The 17,722-nt window shown below is 44.0% G+C and overlaps 1 protein-coding gene across 4 annotated transcripts in view; it reads left to right on the forward strand.

Annotated features, from left to right (window-relative positions):
• The window catches only part of LMO1 (LIM domain only 1), a 63,143-nt gene that overhangs the window by 23,289 nt on the left and 22,132 nt on the right, over positions 1-17,722 (forward strand). Inside the window, exon 1 of one of the 4 annotated variants that reach the window (XM_054201196.1) lies at positions 17,350-17,440. The exons of the other annotated variants lie outside the window; for them this stretch is intronic. The gene's annotated coding sequence lies outside the window, so the exon portion shown is untranslated. Of the gene's footprint in view, positions 1-17,349; positions 17,441-17,722 lie in introns of those variants that run through there. 4 annotated transcript variants of the gene reach the window in all.

A 17,722-nucleotide genomic window follows, 5' to 3' on the forward strand; every position in this document is an offset into this window, starting at 1 on the left:
CCTCTGTACAAGAGGGACATTGAAGTGCTGGAGCGTGTCCAGAGGAGAGCTACCAGGCTGGTGAGGGGTCTGGAGACCAGGTCATATGAGGAGAGGCTGAGGGAGCTGGGCATGTTTAGCTTGGAGAAGAGGAGGCTGAGGGGAGACCTCATTGCCCTCTACAACTACCTGAAAGGAGGCTGGAGAGAGGTGGGTGTTGGCCTCTTCTCCCAGGTGAATAATGACAGGACCAGAGGAAATGGTCTGAAGTTGTGGCAGGGGAGGTTTAGGTTAGATATGAGGAAGAATTACTTTACTGAAAGAGTGGTCAGGCACTGGAACAGCCTGCCCAGGGAGGTGGTTGAGTCACCATCCCTAGAGGTGTTTAAGAAATGTCTAGATGTGGCACTTCAGGGCATGCTCTAGTGGCAGAGATTGTAGGTTGTTTGGTTGGATTCGATGATCTCAAAGGTCCTTTCCAACCATGAATATTCTATGATTCTATGATACTGGGGTTTTTTTGTGAGTTTCGGTTATTACCGTCTCTAAGTCAGAAGAACTGATACAGTGGTAAACAAGTTGTACGGAACCTGCCATTTTAAAATGTACATGGGAAAATATTCCTGACTAGTTAAGGGTTTGTCAAAATTTTAGTCTTTATTTTACATGACTGATCAACTAGTATTTAGTCTTCTCCTGGGTCTTGGGTGGTTTTGGCTGGTTTTGCAGAGGGTGCCCCATAGGAACAGGATCTGAAGAGGTGGTGAGTGTAGTGTTGCTCCTCTTTGTGTCACAGTCCTATGCAGGAGGCTCAAAAAGGCTGTTTCAAGGCCAGCTGTGCTGCCGCGTGGCGGTGGGGTGCTTGCAGGCACTCAGCGCCTTCAGCCCTTTGTGGCCATCCTGCGGGACGTGCCGCAGAGGGAGCTGGTGGTGCGTGCTGGCAGAGAGCTGGGAGGCAGGAGACCCTGCTGCGACCAGCGGGCAGCCAAAGAGCCACCACGTGAGCTGCTGGGCTGCCCTCGACCAGGGCGTGTGGCACCCCCACTGGCTCTGCCTCGCCTGAGGTCCTTGGCGTGGAGGCCGTGCCTTTCTCCTGCTTGAGAGTGCGTGGCCAAAAGGCAGGGCCTGATGTGTGAAATGGAGAGGAAGAGCAGAGACCTTCCGCGGCGCTGTGACAGAGCCCTCCTCCTGTTTGCCCCTGTGCCAGCTGTGGTGCACACCACCATCTGCGCTTCACCAGGAGCTGCAGCCATTTGCCTTCCGCACCTGAGGAGCACGTCCTGCTCTATACCTCCATCCTCCCCACTTCTTTCAGACATCCGTGTGGCTCTGTACTCATCCTGCCTCTTCAAAAGATAGAAATCTTCATTTCTCCCTCCATTTTTGAAGAACTGAGATTCTTGAGTCCTTGAATCATTTGACTTGCCCTCTGCTATGCTGCCTTTGCAGCATCCCTTTTATATAATCACCGCTGCTCACAGTATTCTGTAATATAGCCCCACTCCTCTCTCTAATAGACTGCTATGATGTCCATGACTTACATCCCTGAATTTTCATTACTGCTACAAAGACTTTTATGCACTTTAAAAGGGAACAGATGGATTCTTCCCTATTTTGGAAGAGATCATTCGTGCCTGTCCACCTTCTCAAGTTCACCTATTTTCATTACTTTAACTTAAAATGATTTGTGGAGCCTTCTGAGCTCTCAAAATTAAACTGGAGCCTGAATAAGATTTGAACCTAGATTTTCCTCATCTAACCTAAAGTAGATGATAGCTTCAAGGGAGGACCTAGAGAATAGTTCATTTTGGTTATAGTTCAAAACAGTAGTCAGTCTGTTCTTTCCCACTGTGCTCTTTCAACGTTGCTCCAAGGAAGCTCACAAAGAGCCCTTCTGAGATTGAACTGGGAACAAAGTGCTAATTGTTAAATTATCTTTTGCCCCCCAAAACCTAAGGAAAATCATCTGAAGGGTGTTAGTTGCATACAGAGTATTTCTGTCTCCACCCAGGGTTAAGTAGTCTGTTTTGGAAACCTTTATGTTTTGTCCTTTGCAGTTCTCAATAGGCTTTTGCACTCAAACAATACGGACTCTAGCAGGTGGCGGTTTTGGCCAATGACCTCTTCTCAGTACCAGGATGTTCAGAAGTTGGCCTTTCTCATCTTTTTCAGAACTATTAAAATAGGAGGTGGAGGGCAAATGTACTACTAATAGGGTGAAGATGCACTCATCTCTTAGACCGGAAGAAAATCAAAATATCGGTTTCCAAAGAATTGAGTAACCGGTGAAGAGCGTGGTCTAATAGCTGGGCATAGTAACTGGCAGCACTTCTCTCCAGAACCAAATGACGCAAACTTACAAGAGCGGGTCTTCTGCTGTGGCAGAGGTTAATTATACGAGTGGTTCTGCAACTTGCAGGCTTTTTCTTCTGTGCTCCGCTCGCACTTGCCTTTCTGACGTGAACTGCAGTAATATGCACAATTTATGTGTCTCTGTCTGATTTTGGTTAATTGTAGTAGTAATTACTAATTTCCAACCCTTGACCCGCTTTTTTAATCGCATTTTTTAAACGATCTTTTTGTGCCATTTTAGAATTTGGTGTTTGGTTTTTAATTTAGATAAATTATGCTAAAGTGTTCTTGAGAGAGCTGCACGCTAAGGTCAAAAGCTTTATCTGCGCAGTGCCCATTTACTTTAACCTATTTTAATAATCGTAGCTGCTTGCTTTAATGGGTAGCTTTTGTCTGAACTATGCTAAATCTGTCCTGTTTAGACCAGGCTGCTGATGTAGCAGTAAAACAAAGCGCTGCCGAGCGGCCCTGAGGCTTTGGGATCTCCGCCTGGGTCGGGGAGGTTCTGGGGCCGGGTTTCCCTCCCAGTACAGCTCCCAGTACAGCTCCCAGCACACCCAGCCCCACAGCTCCGCTAACCTGCCCCTCTGCAAAGTGCCCAGAGACAATCCATGGGTCTGCGGTGCTCGGCGGCCGTCCCGGGATGTGTCTTCAGCACCCCACCATCAGTTTAGCTGCCCTCGCCCTTCGCCGACCCTGTTTGAAAGCCTTTCCGTTTTCCCCCTTGTAAGTCCTAGGCAAACGGCCGTTGCTGCTGGCAGGGGCCCCTCATTGTGCTGGTCGCCCCGGGGGCGCGGGTGAGCTGAGGGCGAGCTGTTTGGGACAGGTGACAGCAGCAGGGCGAGCACTGCCCTGCCTGACAGACTGCTGCGTCCTCGTCCTCGGGGCTGAGGAGGTTCAGGGGAGGTGGCACTTCGCCCCGCGGAAGAGCGATGGCCAGGCGTCACCGTGAACGGCAAGGGCTCATTGTCAGCCTTCTTGCAGGAGAGCTCTCAGCACTTTTAGAAACGACACTTTTTTGACCCTCTGCCCTCCCCAGACGTAAAAAAGGACGTACGTACGTACAGGTCGAGAGGCGATTTGCTTTGGCTGTTTGTGATAAACTGTGCTAGATTTTATGCAGCCCGGTTTTCCTACCTGCCTTTCCTCCTCCTCCTTTTGCTTTCAATGGGGAAAGTTTAGCAGGGTGTGACGTTTTCAAACTTGGAAACAGGTATTAAAGAGCAATTAGCTGGCCAGCCTCGCTGGATAAAACAGAGAAAGCTTGCCAAAGATGATCTTGTCTTTAAACATTTGTACAAATCTCTTGTCAAATATAGAAGTAATTGCCTTTTCCCCCCTTTCTTTTGCCTCTCTCCTCAACCGCTTTCAGTCCTGCATCTGGTTTAATATAATGGGTGTTTGCATGAATGGCTTAGTTAGCCAGGGTGGTAATAAAACACTTTAAATTTATTGTGACATTTGGATTTAATTAAAAAGTACACACTTAGAAAAGTAAAACATAATGTGTAGAGGGAGTCAGGAAGGTTTTTCTCCTTTTCTTCCAAAAAGCTAATTAGAGTTGTATTTTAAATTGTTTATGTGCTGCTAATCATTGTAATAAATCATTTATACTCAGAAAGACACACTCTAATGTGCTTGTGTAACTGTTTATGCTCTCAAGTTTCTATCATGAACAAATTGATCTGGAAGTGAATTTATTAACCACTAGGGAAGAAATCATTAGTGCTTTCTCTAAATATTCCCCAGGTACGCTTTTATTATAGTAGTTTACTGTTTTAACTAAAAGTACCGTTACAGGGCCCTGGTTGTAATTATGATGCAAATTGACTTTCCATCACTTAAAAGGAGGGAAAACTGCCTTTTTGCTGGTAATATATATCTATGCCTATATGGCAGAGAGCCTCACAGCTTCCAAAGGTTTTCTTGCTAAACGAAATGTAAACTTGTGTTTTCAGAGGAACTAGCTGTGGGCACTTTATCGAAGTTTTAAAATAATCCAGCGGAAAGTTTCGTCTCTGTAATCTACCTGGCCTTTGCTAAAGGATTTTAGGACAAGGTAAGCGTAGCCTGTCACGTTAAATCGGGCAGCAGACTTACACTTTCACAGAGCTTGGTGCTTTCAGAGTGCTGGAGACCACTCAAAACTCTTGGAGATAACTGGCATTGCTGGTTCCCTGTCACCGGTGAAGACGCGGATACAGAGGTTTTCATGTGGAAAATCAGTAGCTGAACTGCACTTATAATCTTAGATTTTTCTGGTTTGTGGTGCTGTTCTTAGTCCAAACTGGGGAGCTGCTGGCATCCCAGCTCGTCCTGAGAGTTTTTAAGGTGGGTTCGTCCTGCGAGTCTGGAGGTGGTCGCGGTGCCACGTGTGAGGGCGCAGGGAGCCGCGGTCCGTGGGGATTTGCAGCCTGCTGGCTGGGGCTCGGGAACAGCTTTCATATTTGGAGGTGTTGCTGAGTTAGTTTTCAACGCCCGTGCTTTCCCCGTGGTAGTAAATTGCTTTTCCCACCCTGCCCAAGAAATGACACCTGGCCATTGAAAGCTCCAGTTAACGCTAGCAGGTTTTGTGGGTGCTTTTTAAATTTAGCTGCTCTTATTTGAGTACTGAATTATTTATTTACAGGTCTAACATCAGGCCACCAGGCAGGAATACCCGCAACATGTTGATCTATGTAGTTGAATAGGTGGTTAGGCATTTTTAATTTGAAGTCCTCAAAACTGTGAACTACAGTGTAACTTGGTGGGGAGGTTTCATTTTCTATGGGATATTCTTAATTAAAAAAAAAAAAAGAACAAACAAGCAACCAAACAAAAAAACCCAACAACCAACCCACAAAACTAAGCAGTGTTCCGATTGCTGGTAAAGCAAACAGTCTGCAGCTCTTTCCAGCAAAGAAAGGAGAGCCAATATGAGTAAAATTGTTCTTTTTAACACATATATTTATTTGGAGGAGGTGATTTAAAAAGGAGAGGCGGGAGGATGCCCGTGGAGTCCCTGAGAGGCAGCTGCAGAACGGGGTGGCACCAGGAGAGGAGTGGGGACGGGGCTCAGTTGGGACCAGAAGCAAGGATTGCTTGCGGGAGCTTTCCCAAATCGCTTGCTGTGGAAGCTGCGAAGCCCCGTGCTGAAGCACCCCTGGGATTTCAGCTCGTGCCTCCTGCAAACCCTGACTGGGGCCTGGTGCGTGCCCCCACCCGCCCTGTCCAAGCGCTCGGAGTCAGCCCCCCGTGAGCTGTGTCTGGCGGAGGCTGGAGGTGTAGTGGCTGCTTAAGGATTCACGTCAGCGTGTCCGTGGCTGAGAGCGCTTGAAGGGTTTGATGGCTGACGTACGTGCGCGCGTACGTGAGAAAGACCTCTTTTTGCCGCTGGGAGTTAGGTACTCGAATAGCTTTGGGCCTTAAGTAGCTGCACTTTTATTTTTGCTATTTTTTTTAATGTGGTCCTTAGCTGCTCATGGTTGAGTTAATGTTATATTTTTTTTTTTTTCTTTAGCCTTAGGGAGGTTCAAAAGTGACAAACGCTTATGTATCAGTCCCCGGCCACAGGCATGCCGTGCCACCAGCAACCCGTGGGCACGTGTGTCTGTGTGTGAAGAATTTATTGGTGCTTCAGTTACATAAATGTCACTGAAGTGGCTTTCCATTTCTAGATTTCCCCCCAAAACAATAGTTTTCTCTCACAAGATCAAGATGTTTATTCTCTGCCTCCTTTTAGACAATGTTTCTGACGTGTTGGTTTAAAATACAGCAATATTATACACATTTTGCTTGCAAAGTGTGAATTTTTTTGAGACTTCTAGCTATTCATTTTTCCAGAAACCTCCTATACAGTGTTCTGCCACATTAGGTTTCCCTAATAATCCATGGGAGGATGTGATCAAGATCTATTACTGCCTCTCGATGTGGACGTCACCGAATTCTGTGAAGGAGCTGTAGTGGCAATTCTCTTTGCTGTTTGCAGGCGTTTAAATCTGTGTTTGGAAAGCCTTGCTGTACTAACCAGGTTTCAGAGCTGTAAGGAATCAAAGGACGTCTTGTATCTTCTAGAAAACGTGAACATTTTTTTGTCGTCTTTAGCTCCTTTTATGGCCATTTTCAGAGCGAAATAAGAGGCCCTCAGTCATTCTGTATTCTGCGGAATCTGACACTTAGAAATGTAAACGTGTCTATCAGAATGCCATTAATTGAGAATAATAAATTTCCCTTTATATGCAAAGTCTTTATATAGAGGTGACTCCTGCTGCGATTCCTAAAGGCATTTTTCCTTCAAAGCACAAATATATCAGCACTTAAAGCAGTATTTGATATCCTCTTGCCGATCCTGCGGCCTGAGCTCCGCATCACTGCGGCTTATTTTTCTTCTCTCGACGCTTTACAAGGTGTGCCATATCCAAACGTGGACCTTCTCTGCAGAAGTGCCCGTGAGTTAATGGAACTGAAAAATAGCCAATGGCGGTTTTACAGAAAGTCCCAGAATTCATAACTGGCGTGTCCTTTGGCAAAGGGAGGGAGAGGGAAAGGGACTAACGCAGCTACTTAATAAATGTAGTCAGTGGGAACAAAGTTGGTGCCCATTTACCCCCGTGGAGCCGATGAGGACGAGTTGTTCTCTGCCACCGCGTGCTGTGTCGGAACAACTTGCAGTCTGCTCGTGCAGTTTTGGGCTTGTGTGAAAGCGCTAAAGCATCTTGAATGATGCAAACTGTATCTGCAAGCTCCTTAAATACGTTGCCTTGGAGAACCAGGTCTGTAGTTTTTTAAGTAGAGCTCTGCTGTAATTTCAGACTTTTTTAATAACCTTGGTGCATAGTGGCCTGGTAAGATTTAATGCCTCATGTTTAAGCTTCGTTTTGTCTCCTTCCTTGTTAAAAATTCCTTGCAGCTGTGCAAGAAATTACCCAGGTTGGCCCTTCTACTTGTAAGACTTTTAAGATGTTGGCATCCTGAAACAGGGGGGCAGTGGCTCTGGCGTGACGTGGCGGAAGTTTGTCCTGGGTGTGTGAGAGTGGCTCTGGATGGCAGGAGCACCAGGGGACATTGCCACTTCACAATTTGGGATGAAACTGAGGTAAACCCTGTTCATGACAAGTAAAAGTAAGCCATGATTTTAATATATTAAGGCTGTGTAAGAGGTGGGGGCACAGGATTGCTCTGATTTGATCAAGTGGAATGGGAAGAAGTGGTCCCTTGGTTTAACTCTTCACTGCCCTTGGCCAAAGGTTATGTGCAGGTACCCATGCCGATTCAGACCTTAACAGGGTGATAAACAGCGTTGCGGTGTGTTGGTTCAAAGGAAGCCACCAAATGGAGCTGTGATGAAGCCATCCGTGAACTGTGTATCAAACTCGGATCGTTCTCCAGTGTTTATAATGCAGAGCATCTCTCTCAAATGCTACCTTCCAAAATATTTCTCTGTGCGCTGATGGTGTGATGTTAACTGTGAGATGCAGCTTTACCATTTTCTGTGCTCTATAACAAAAATACGAGCTCGGAGGTATATTAGTAAGATAATACATTAACATAAAGTACACCTTTTTCCTGCAAAAACAGGCATTCCTCCCACCACAACTGAAGAGCAGAGAGGATACTGTCTGTGGAGGTTTGCATATTGTACTGCAAGTGTATTTTGACACTAGAAACTGAAAAAATGGGAAACTAGATATGTCTGGGGAGTAACTACTAATCTAAGTGTCAGGTTTGATACTGGCAGACACTGTGGAACCAGTAGCTCAAATCTCCGGAGGGCTGGCGGAGCCCTTGACCTTCGTAGCAGGAGATGAACTGTTGTTATTAATGAGGGTTGATCTTGGAGAGAGGGATGGGCAAATCTTAACCGTGGAAGTGGTGCCTGTTTTGCATAGATACAGGATGCCTCAGAGCACTAATGCATAGGAAGGCTTTCCCCTGATTTTCTTGGCCATTTAAAGAGTGCTGTCTGCCTGCTGTCTGTTGGTTTCACTTCTCTCTGGAGATGGCCATGTTTCATCCCTCTGGTTCTCTATGATTGCAATGTGGGGGTCTCTAGCCAAAAGATGAGCAGTGTCAGCACTGGAAGCGTATTTTAAAAAAATCAAATTTTCTGATTGCTCTGGCTGTGGGAATAGTTTGTGGTGAAGCTCATTTAAAAAAGAAAAGAAAAAAGGAAATATTTTGGGGGTACCCTATTTGTATCGTTGGTGCTATCATACAAGAGCGACAAGTTTTTGCTTCCTAGAGGTCAGCATGTCAACTGTGAAATCAGCTGTAGGCTTTTGAACACAAAATAAGCATCCATCACCGAAGTTGGCCAGCTGTCCTACTGACAGAGTAGAGATACCCTAGCAAGACCGATGTCAACCCAGCACCATCTTAGTGGTGGTACGTACAGGGAGAGGCTGGGAGAGTTGGGTCTTCCAGCCTGGAGAGGAGAAGGCAACAGGGAGATGCCACCTCTGGGGGGTTCAGAGACGACTGAGCCAAATCCTTCTCAGACGGGAGCAGAGGCTCTCACCTGGGAGAGGAATTCGTGCCAGGCACTTTCACGGGCAAATAAGCCCAGCTGCAGGCAGCTGTGGGCAGGGGCGGGCAGAGGCACGGTGGGACGGGACGGTGGATGATACAGTGATGGTCCCGCTGCAGCACTGGGAGGAGAAACTGGCTGTCGGCTTCCCGGGCTGCGTTGGCTTTCGGTGCAGATCTGCCACTCCTCTTGTGTTGCCTGATGGGCCTGTTCGGGACTGGGGCCAGATTTCAGCTGCGGTAGGTTTGGGAATGAAGTGAAAATAAGGCTGAACCTGTATAAAAAGTGAGAAGTCTCTGGAGAAGTCTTCTGCTGTTTAATTCTCCGAAAGCAGGGTGGCAATTGCACACCCAGCAGTTGCTGTGAAATTGCTGCTATGGATAACCAAAAATGGGATAGATTTTTTTTTTTTTTTTATACTCGAACTTTGGGGTGCCTGAAATGCAGATATCTATTCTTTTTCACCCGGTTCCTGTTTGTAAGCACTTTGGTTAAGGAATCAAATGGATCTTGGATTTTACAAATATTCATTCGCACACTTCCATTAGGTATTGGATCCAGAGCAGTCGTTGGTTTTCCTTATCAGATTTTTGGTTCACTGTGAATTGTGAATAGGTACACTAGTGGTATACAAAGATGGAGCAAAACAAATTAAGATTTGGATATGCACATTACCACTTCAAATACTGCTGGCTCTCAGAAAAAAAAAAAAGACCTTCTAGCACTTGAAGTAATAAATTACTCATCTTACGCTTTGCTGTGGCAGATCATGGCTTGCTTTAAAGTAACATGCTTTTTTCCTGCGCTTAGATAATTTAGACACTCCTCTGAAAAGAGGTACCACATGGAGTGCAGTAGAGTTGAGGTAGATTTGAGAAAAGGATTACATTTTGCATGCGGAAGCAATGAATGTAGGCTGTAGATAAACAACATGGGTTTAGAACGATCATTGCTGCTACAGCTTGATTATTTTTCTCAGGGACAGGCGCTGGCTCTCTCCTTCCTTTGGAGAACTATTGTACTTGTGTCTGCACCGTATTTCATACAGCGTTTGTGCTGACTTCTGTTCTTCCACTTCCCATCTGCCTCCCTTTCTCACCCAAAGGTAGGATGCTGCAATCGTGTAACGTTGGAGTCCTCGGCGGTGGCAACAGGCTGCTACAGCAGGTTATGACAAGGGCACCCTACGGCCTGTGAAAATACCCATATCATGTACTTCATGCATATAAAAGCATCTATTCCAGAGCTTTAAAAATGAGGGTTGCAGAGAGGCTGACGTGGTCTTGGGAGCAATCAGAGCTAGGAATAATGTAAAGTTATTCAGGAGCTCTTTAGGTTAGTAAGCAAATGTTTGAAGCTGTTCCCTCGCTGAAAGGTGTACTGAGAGCGAGCTGGGATTGCTCCCTTGACCTGTGCAGCGGGGAAGAGGAGGACATGGCAGGGCTGGAGATGTGCGCTGGAAAACCAAAGCTTGCTTCTTGTGTCCCAGCTAGATGTCCAACTCGAGTTATTCGAGTATTTCTCGAGTACTGCATTTGCTTTATGAAAAGGCCAGGCAGGGAAAGAAGGGATCTAATACAATTTGGAAGTATTAAGGTGGACTTTGCAGCAGCCCTGCCCTTAATGACTTTTATTCTTACAAACGTGGTTTCCAGATATTTATAGTCTGTGAACTTTTTCTTGAAATATCAAAATATTTGTGGCTTTTTTTTTTTTTTTTTCTGTTGAGGGGGAATAAATTACCCGCTGTCATTTGACACTGGCGGATATGTTTGTTTCTTTGATAAAGAACAAATTTTCTTTAGATTCAGTTTCTTGAACCCGTAGGAAAAATTGCGTGGCATTGAAATGCTAGGAATTAATCTCAATAGCCCGTGTGAGGTGACAATGCTCCCTCCGCTCTAATTGGCGTGGCCCGGTGAAAGCTGGCTCTCGGGCTGGCTCCCTTGCTAACTGCCCGGCCTCGTGGCAGATTGACATAATTCCCCTGTCCCTGGGGAACCCTAATAGAGCGCTCCCTGAAGTGCTCAAAATCCTGAAGGGAAATTAGGGTCCCTTTTTTTTTTTTTTTTTTTTTTAATGGGGTTTCTGGAGTGCTTATGTTAATCCAAAGGACCGTGGGCTATTAAATAGAGGGTTTTTTAAAGGTTTTTCTAATTGCCACACTTCCTCCCTTTCCCCCCTTTTAAGTGGCTTTGGACAGTTGCAGAACTTTGATTTTAAATTTGTCTAATCTCTTGAGATATCTAGGTAGGGAAAACTATTGTAACTGAAAATGGCTCTGATTTTTTTTTTTTTCCCCCCCTTTCTTCCATTTTAATAGATATGTTTAGTCTACTTTAAAAGCTTTCTGGAGAACCTTTTACAAATGGCTAATTTAAGCTTGTCAGGTTTTAATTATAATCTCTCTATACACAAGTTAAGACACTTAATGCTAGTGAAAAGTTCTGAATACAAAGCAAACCTGTGTCAAGTTGCAGAGCACTCTTACCCGTCTTAATTGCTTCTGGTCTGAACTTTAACCTCAACTCTCCCATCTGTCTTACACATTCCCTTCTCAGCACAACCACTTTCTTTCTGTAGAGTGCTGAGGATCTGTCTTAATTCCGCAGGATTTTTAGTCGGGCAAAAAACTGCCATCAGACTGTGGATGTTCAGCTCCTCCTTTATCCCACTGCAGCATGACGCCTGTTGCCGGCGTGCAGCCCTGGGTAGCCCAGAGCGCGTCCTTACCCCTGATAGAATGGGACTGGCTTGTGGAAGATGGGCTACCTCAGCTGTAGGAGAAACGCCTTGGATCCCAGCTGTCGTCACACCTTCCCGTCTCAGTTGAAATCTCTTCCCAACAGCATCACTAGTGCTTTTTGTTTGCAGTTTTACAGATGTTTTCTTAGGTGGTTTATTCCTCTTTAGGACTGTTGTCTGCCTAATTTTCTTGCTATGACCCAGCCTTTGTGGCAAAGGTTAGTTGCCTCTTTTTCTTAGATAAGAATGAGTTTCATTCAAGCTTAGAAAATTAGCCTTGAAAATACTCAGTCAGTGCAGATTCCTTCTGGAGAGTGCATTTAAAAGTTTGAATCCAAAATTGATTTGGAAGTACTCTAATCTAAAATAACCCTGATGTTAGCATTGTTGTCTGCAACTCCTGCTAGCCCTGGCGTTCCAGTTCAGTGCATTGGCACACAGTTCCCTGATGCTGTGAAATTGAGACTCATCTGGAGATACAGACTTTTCTAAAAAGCATTGCAGGGCACTTAAGACTCCTTATTTCATTAGTTCAGTGAAGGAGTTCTTTTCAGCACTCAGGAATCTCGTGATGAGGTGGACGAAAACTGAGCAAATCAAACGGTAGAGACTCCCGTGGAAATGGAGCGGAGGAAAAGCTGCTCAATAAGTTTTTTGGCCCGGAAGCGTAGCATTTTTGGAGCTGAAGGTTAGTGGTTTAGAATTTCTTTTTAGTCTGAGGTTTCAGGCCAAGCATTAGTAGATACATATCCGGCCCAGACTTCAGGAGGTACATTTCAGGAGGCTTTCAGTTCTGCACACTGGACTGGGACATATGATCCTTTTTTTTTTTTCATTGTTTTTAACCAAGTGTAACCATCGGCATCTTCACGTATGTTGGTGAGAATTTAATGGAGCATAAATAACTGAATTGAAGAGCAGACTTCCACTTTAAGGGGATCAGTTGCTGCACAAAGCAGTGGTAATGATCCAGAGGAGAGGGATGCATTGAGGAAGAGTGAAGTGTGAGTACCATCCAAAGTGCAGGCAGCAGGTCATAAATTCTTGTAGTGGTGGTGGTCTGAAATTCAAGGAATAGGATTAGAGAGCTACTGTAGGTTAATGAAAACAGCTCCCTTAGGATCAGCTTGAATTCAACTCAGTGGTCAACCATAAGAAAAGGAATGTCTTGTGCAATTCCAACTTCTCATCCATATTCTGAATACTGCGATGCTCTGGAATGCTTAATAGAGTAGAATATGCTCCGGTATATTATATATATTACGGTATATTTCATATGACTTCTAAGATGCTTCAATGCAAACTAAATGTCATGCTAACTTGCCCCAAACCCTTAGTGCTCACTTTATTCTGAAATATATGGTGAATTGTAGCAGAGTTTTCAAAGCCTTTCTGGGGCATTTCACAAAAAAGAAACAAAAGGAAAAAAAAAAAAGTCTTGCAATTTTGCTTGGGTCTTTCCTGTTGTCCAGGGTAATAGTGTTCAAATCCTGTCTCTATACGTCACCTCAAAGGAACTCATTATAGAAGGAGTATACAACAGCTAATGCCAAGAAACCACTTTTAATTCTTATCAGCATAATTTCTTCTAAAGAATGGTAGCATTAATGGCCAGCTGTGGCTTGTGAGCCCTGGCTTAATCAGTTGTGAATAACAAAAATTAGTTTGAGGCATATAGTTACTAGCCAAGCAGCTATAACAAACGTTTAATGAACAGTGTTGCACTGGGGTCTGCATACCTTTGCTTGTGAATGAAAGGGGAAGTGGCCAAAAGCAGGACTTTCTCTGTTCTAATTGTAGCGAAATGGGGTAGCGTAAAATCTGTCTGTGGAAGCAAACTGTGGCTAAGTAAGGCTTAAGCTAGACCTCAGTAAACAGAAGAACAGAAGCAATGAAAGTATTCAGTCCCTGCTTTCTGTCTTCTCTATCTTCATGACACGAAGAGAACAACTTTAGTTCATATTATTTGCAAGGTACAGCAAGTTCTTTCTGACAGACTTCACCCTGCCCTTTTTCTAGTCTTGAAATACTAAACTGCCTTTGCCAGAGCAGTTGAGTGAGAAGGGTGCTGTGCTCCCTCGGGTCAGTGGTGGGATGGGAAGGATAGTTCCAATTTTTGGTGGGCTATACTTTGTATAAACATTTAGGGTCTTTGTTAAACTGCATTCAAGGCCAGGACATCCAGGGACCTCCTGTAGCCTGAGCATTACAGAAATCACGAGCTTTTGTCTGGTCATCTTCAGATAGGAGCTGTAACTCAGCAAAATGCACTCTTGTCCTCTTCCTGGCTCCTGCTAGAACGGGCAAGGCAGTGCCGGCTTACCATCCTGCTCAGATCCTCCTCAGCCTCCCAACCACCTCCAGGTGGGCAGAGGAGTTTGGAAGGGAGAAGGGCAAAACCTTTAGGAGCTGGCAGTAGGACTTTCAAGGTAATTTCAGGTGCCTGACTTTTGGCTAGGCATCGCTGTGTTGACTGCAGGCGTCATCCAGATAAATCCAGTAAAGTTGCGCTAGATGTGAACCATTTTTGGTAGCTCTTCTGAGACTTGTTCATGTACAGCTGAAGCTTACCAAAGCAACTCCACAAATTCCATGGGTTTCCTATGTTGCCAGCCTTTTGGGAGGCTGTACAGTGTCATTCAAAACTTCAGGGATTGCAAAAGGTTAAGGTATTGTTTATATCCAAGATGATACAAATTCCGCTCCCTAAATTGGTAATTATTTATTGGTTACTTGCGCAGCGATCACCAGCGCAAAACTGAGATTGAGAGTCTCCACACCCGGAGACTTAACACAGAAACTTGGAACTGTGACCACCTCAGCCCCACTCTGATACGACAGGAAAAACATACGACTTTGAAATATTGGGAGGGAGGAGGGGAGAGGATGCTCTCTTAACCTTGGTTTTTCTTCGCTACTTTCAAGAGACAAAATTCTAGTCTGCTTTATTTTTTAAGTCAGCAAACTGATTATATATTGTAAAAGATCAGTGTTTTCATGGGCGAGTAGTAATTACTGAGTAATGGCTTAAAACATTTCCTGAAGGAACATAAAGCTGTTTTTAAAAGTCAAGAGTACATTAAAAGGATTACCATGTAGATTTGATTTTTAGATAACACTAAAATGGATCCCAAATGGACTTATGAAAAGGGATGCTATCTCTTTAATGGAAAGTGCATGGTCTGACAGCTCAGCATGCAAATGGTCCTGCGAAGGACTGCGTGTTGTGTTTTTTCCTTTCAAAAAGAAGAGAAGGAAATAGCTCTCCTTGCCCTTCTCCTTTCAACTTTTAATAGTAGATGGGTTGCTCTGGTTTTGCTAGGAAAGGGAGAAGAGCCTTGCTTTTGGGGATAACTGCGTCTTTCTGAATCACTAGGGAGGTGTATTTCACGACTTCTAGGAGGTCAGCAGCAATAGTACCTCTTACATGGGTTGCATTAAGTAGAGGGACTCTCTCTGCATTCTTCACAGATGAATCTCTACTCGTCTCTTGGAAATGAAGAAAACATGCAAATAAATTGTAGCCCTTGTATATTTATTGTATTAATCTTGTGGAGGGCGTGAGCATCAATGTTTGGCTTTGCAGTAAGTTTGGACGGGGGCAGGAGGGGCTGTTATTTTCATACTCCAATAACTTGCAATAACTATAGTGTTTGCTATTTCAGAGTTGCCAGCACAGCTTTCTGGTGATTAATGGTGTAAAATATGCTTTTGGCCTGAGTAGGGTTTCTTCTAGAAACATTTAAAAGAGTATATTCGTATTTCATTAAACACAGAGCACCAGGATTCCGAATTCTTTTGTGGTATTGCACAAATTATTATAGGCTCCAAAAGTCTTGAGAAATTTCTATAAGCCTGTGAAAGCTTTAGATTGGATAGTCATCAGTGCCTGCATTAAGGCCTGTGACAGATTGCTTCATCAGTGTACACAGAGCAGAACATCAAATGGCCATTTGGCAGTGGGCACTGAAATTCTATTAAGGTTGCCGAAAGCTTAGGTTGACATTGTATATGTCTGCAAAGAGGCAGAAGAAAAGATGATGATGATCGTGCAATGATATAGTTCTGTTCTCCTTAAAATATTCACATATACAGCATACCAAATCTGTCAGGGTGATGTTAATGTTTCACTGCTAAACCTGAGCTCTGCTGCATCGCACATCTTTGCACATGTCTTGAAACCTCAGTAGTAATATGTTAAACAGTGCATTTTAACTGGAAGATGAGAATTGTGTAGGTATACACGTGTGCCTGGAAATAATTGACTTAAGTTTTTACTTCTGCAACACTTTGGGATTTTTAACTCGATAAAGGGTTTTTCTATTGGATTTTCTCTCCCTTTTGGACGGAGGAGGGACAAAAACCTCCCTGTATTTAATGCTGCTACATAGCTTATTCCTAAACTAGCTGAGAAGGAAGTTCTCAGTTCTTACCTTTGTGATCATTTGATTCAGAGACTCTTCTTCCATTGGTTTGCTTTAACATCCAAATCCCCCAATAGAAAACTTTGGAGCTTAACGTCTTTTCAGTGGTCACCTGCAAACCAGTGGAATATTGAGGAATACGGGAAGAATTCCAGGCTAGTCATCCCTCATAATAATTTTCTCATCTGTGATGTTCTTATACTGCTGAAAAGGTGCTTTGAGGGTAGTCTCGCCATTGCCAGAGTTTTTTCTACTACAGACACTGAAGGAGGGAACCGGCCACCTAAAATCAGGACCTTTACCAGACTCTAGGATGCTAAATCGTGTCTGATCAAGAAAACTTGATCAGAATGTTCTCAGACTAAGTCAAAGGTAGAAGAAATCTGCATGTCTTTTTACTGCTCCCAGGGCTTCAAACAGTAAAAATGGATTTTACTGAAACACTACATGTGCTAAGAATAAGCTTTGGACGTATGCCAATTATGAAAAATTAAAGCTCAAACAAGCATATTTTATGAGCGCAGGGAAAATGTTGCTTACCAGAATGATTTATAGAAACTGTTTTGCAGCAACAATTATTATGGTTTGCCTTCAGTCCTGCTGCCATGTGTTCCTTCATAGCTACAGGTTGTTCTCCGGTAAGAGCAACTCCGCAATAGAGAGAGTCTTAAAGCAGGTACTGGAAGTCTCAAAACCTTTGGGGAAATTGAAAATCTAGATTCTAACCCTAAACCTCATGTCCTGAATCAGGACCTACCTTGGTACAGATTCAAATGGTGGGAATGATTATTTTGGATATCTTGGTCTATGTGAGCAAGTGGCTTCAAAACAGGGTCTCTGCATGGGGGACTGGAGTGGGGGGTTAAGCCACGCTGTGGGTCACTTTTAGGCAGCTGAAATGTCCAAGGGACACCAGACTCTACCATGTGTTTCTCTAAAGCTTGTTCTGAACTGTAGGGCCAAAAAAAATTGCTGTGTTATTGGGAGGGGGACTATAGCGTAGTTAAAATGGAAGTACTAATCAAAATGTTGTTTCTCCTATTAAATGCCCTCTCCAACTACTTTTTTGCCATGCTTGGGAAATTTGTTCAGTAATGATTCAGAAGAAAGAACACCACAAATGAATTGCTAAAGCCACTTTAAAAATCACCTGCTGTATATTGCAGCATGAAACTGGAAATGAAAAAAGATTGTGGTTACTCATTGAATAATTTTGATGAATGGTCTAAGGCTTGTTCGTAAGCATTTAGTTGCAGGTACTCGATGTTCCAAATGTAATGTTTTAATTGGATATACAGATGACATGATGAGTTTCACCTTGCCGGCCGTAATTCTTCAAATGAAATTCTTGGTGAAGATGCCCGAGACGACGCACTCTCAGTTGAATGGAAGTGCATGGTTTAGCTTGTTCCGCAGGGCGTAGTGTTCATAGAAGGTGAGTAATACAATACTGGGAACACAAAGCGAGTTTCTTTTTAAGGAAATGAAATTCACTGCATCTTTTTGGCAATGACTGTCTGCATTTACTTAAATGGGTGATGCAGGGCTCTAATGCTTTTAAATGATATCAGATCCTCCGATAAAAGACATAAGACTGCAGCTTATTTATTGTGATGAGACAGGAGTTAATAAGATTACTCTTACCCTTTAGTTACTTTTTCATCTTTTGCAGCCAAATGCTGGGGTTTTTGTTAGAGCAAAAGGAGGTCAGCTCATT

This window comes from Rissa tridactyla, chromosome 4 (genome assembly GCF_028500815.1).
Source record: "Rissa tridactyla isolate bRisTri1 chromosome 4, bRisTri1.patW.cur.20221130, whole genome shotgun sequence".
NCBI lineage: Eukaryota > Metazoa > Chordata > Aves > Charadriiformes > Laridae > Rissa > Rissa tridactyla.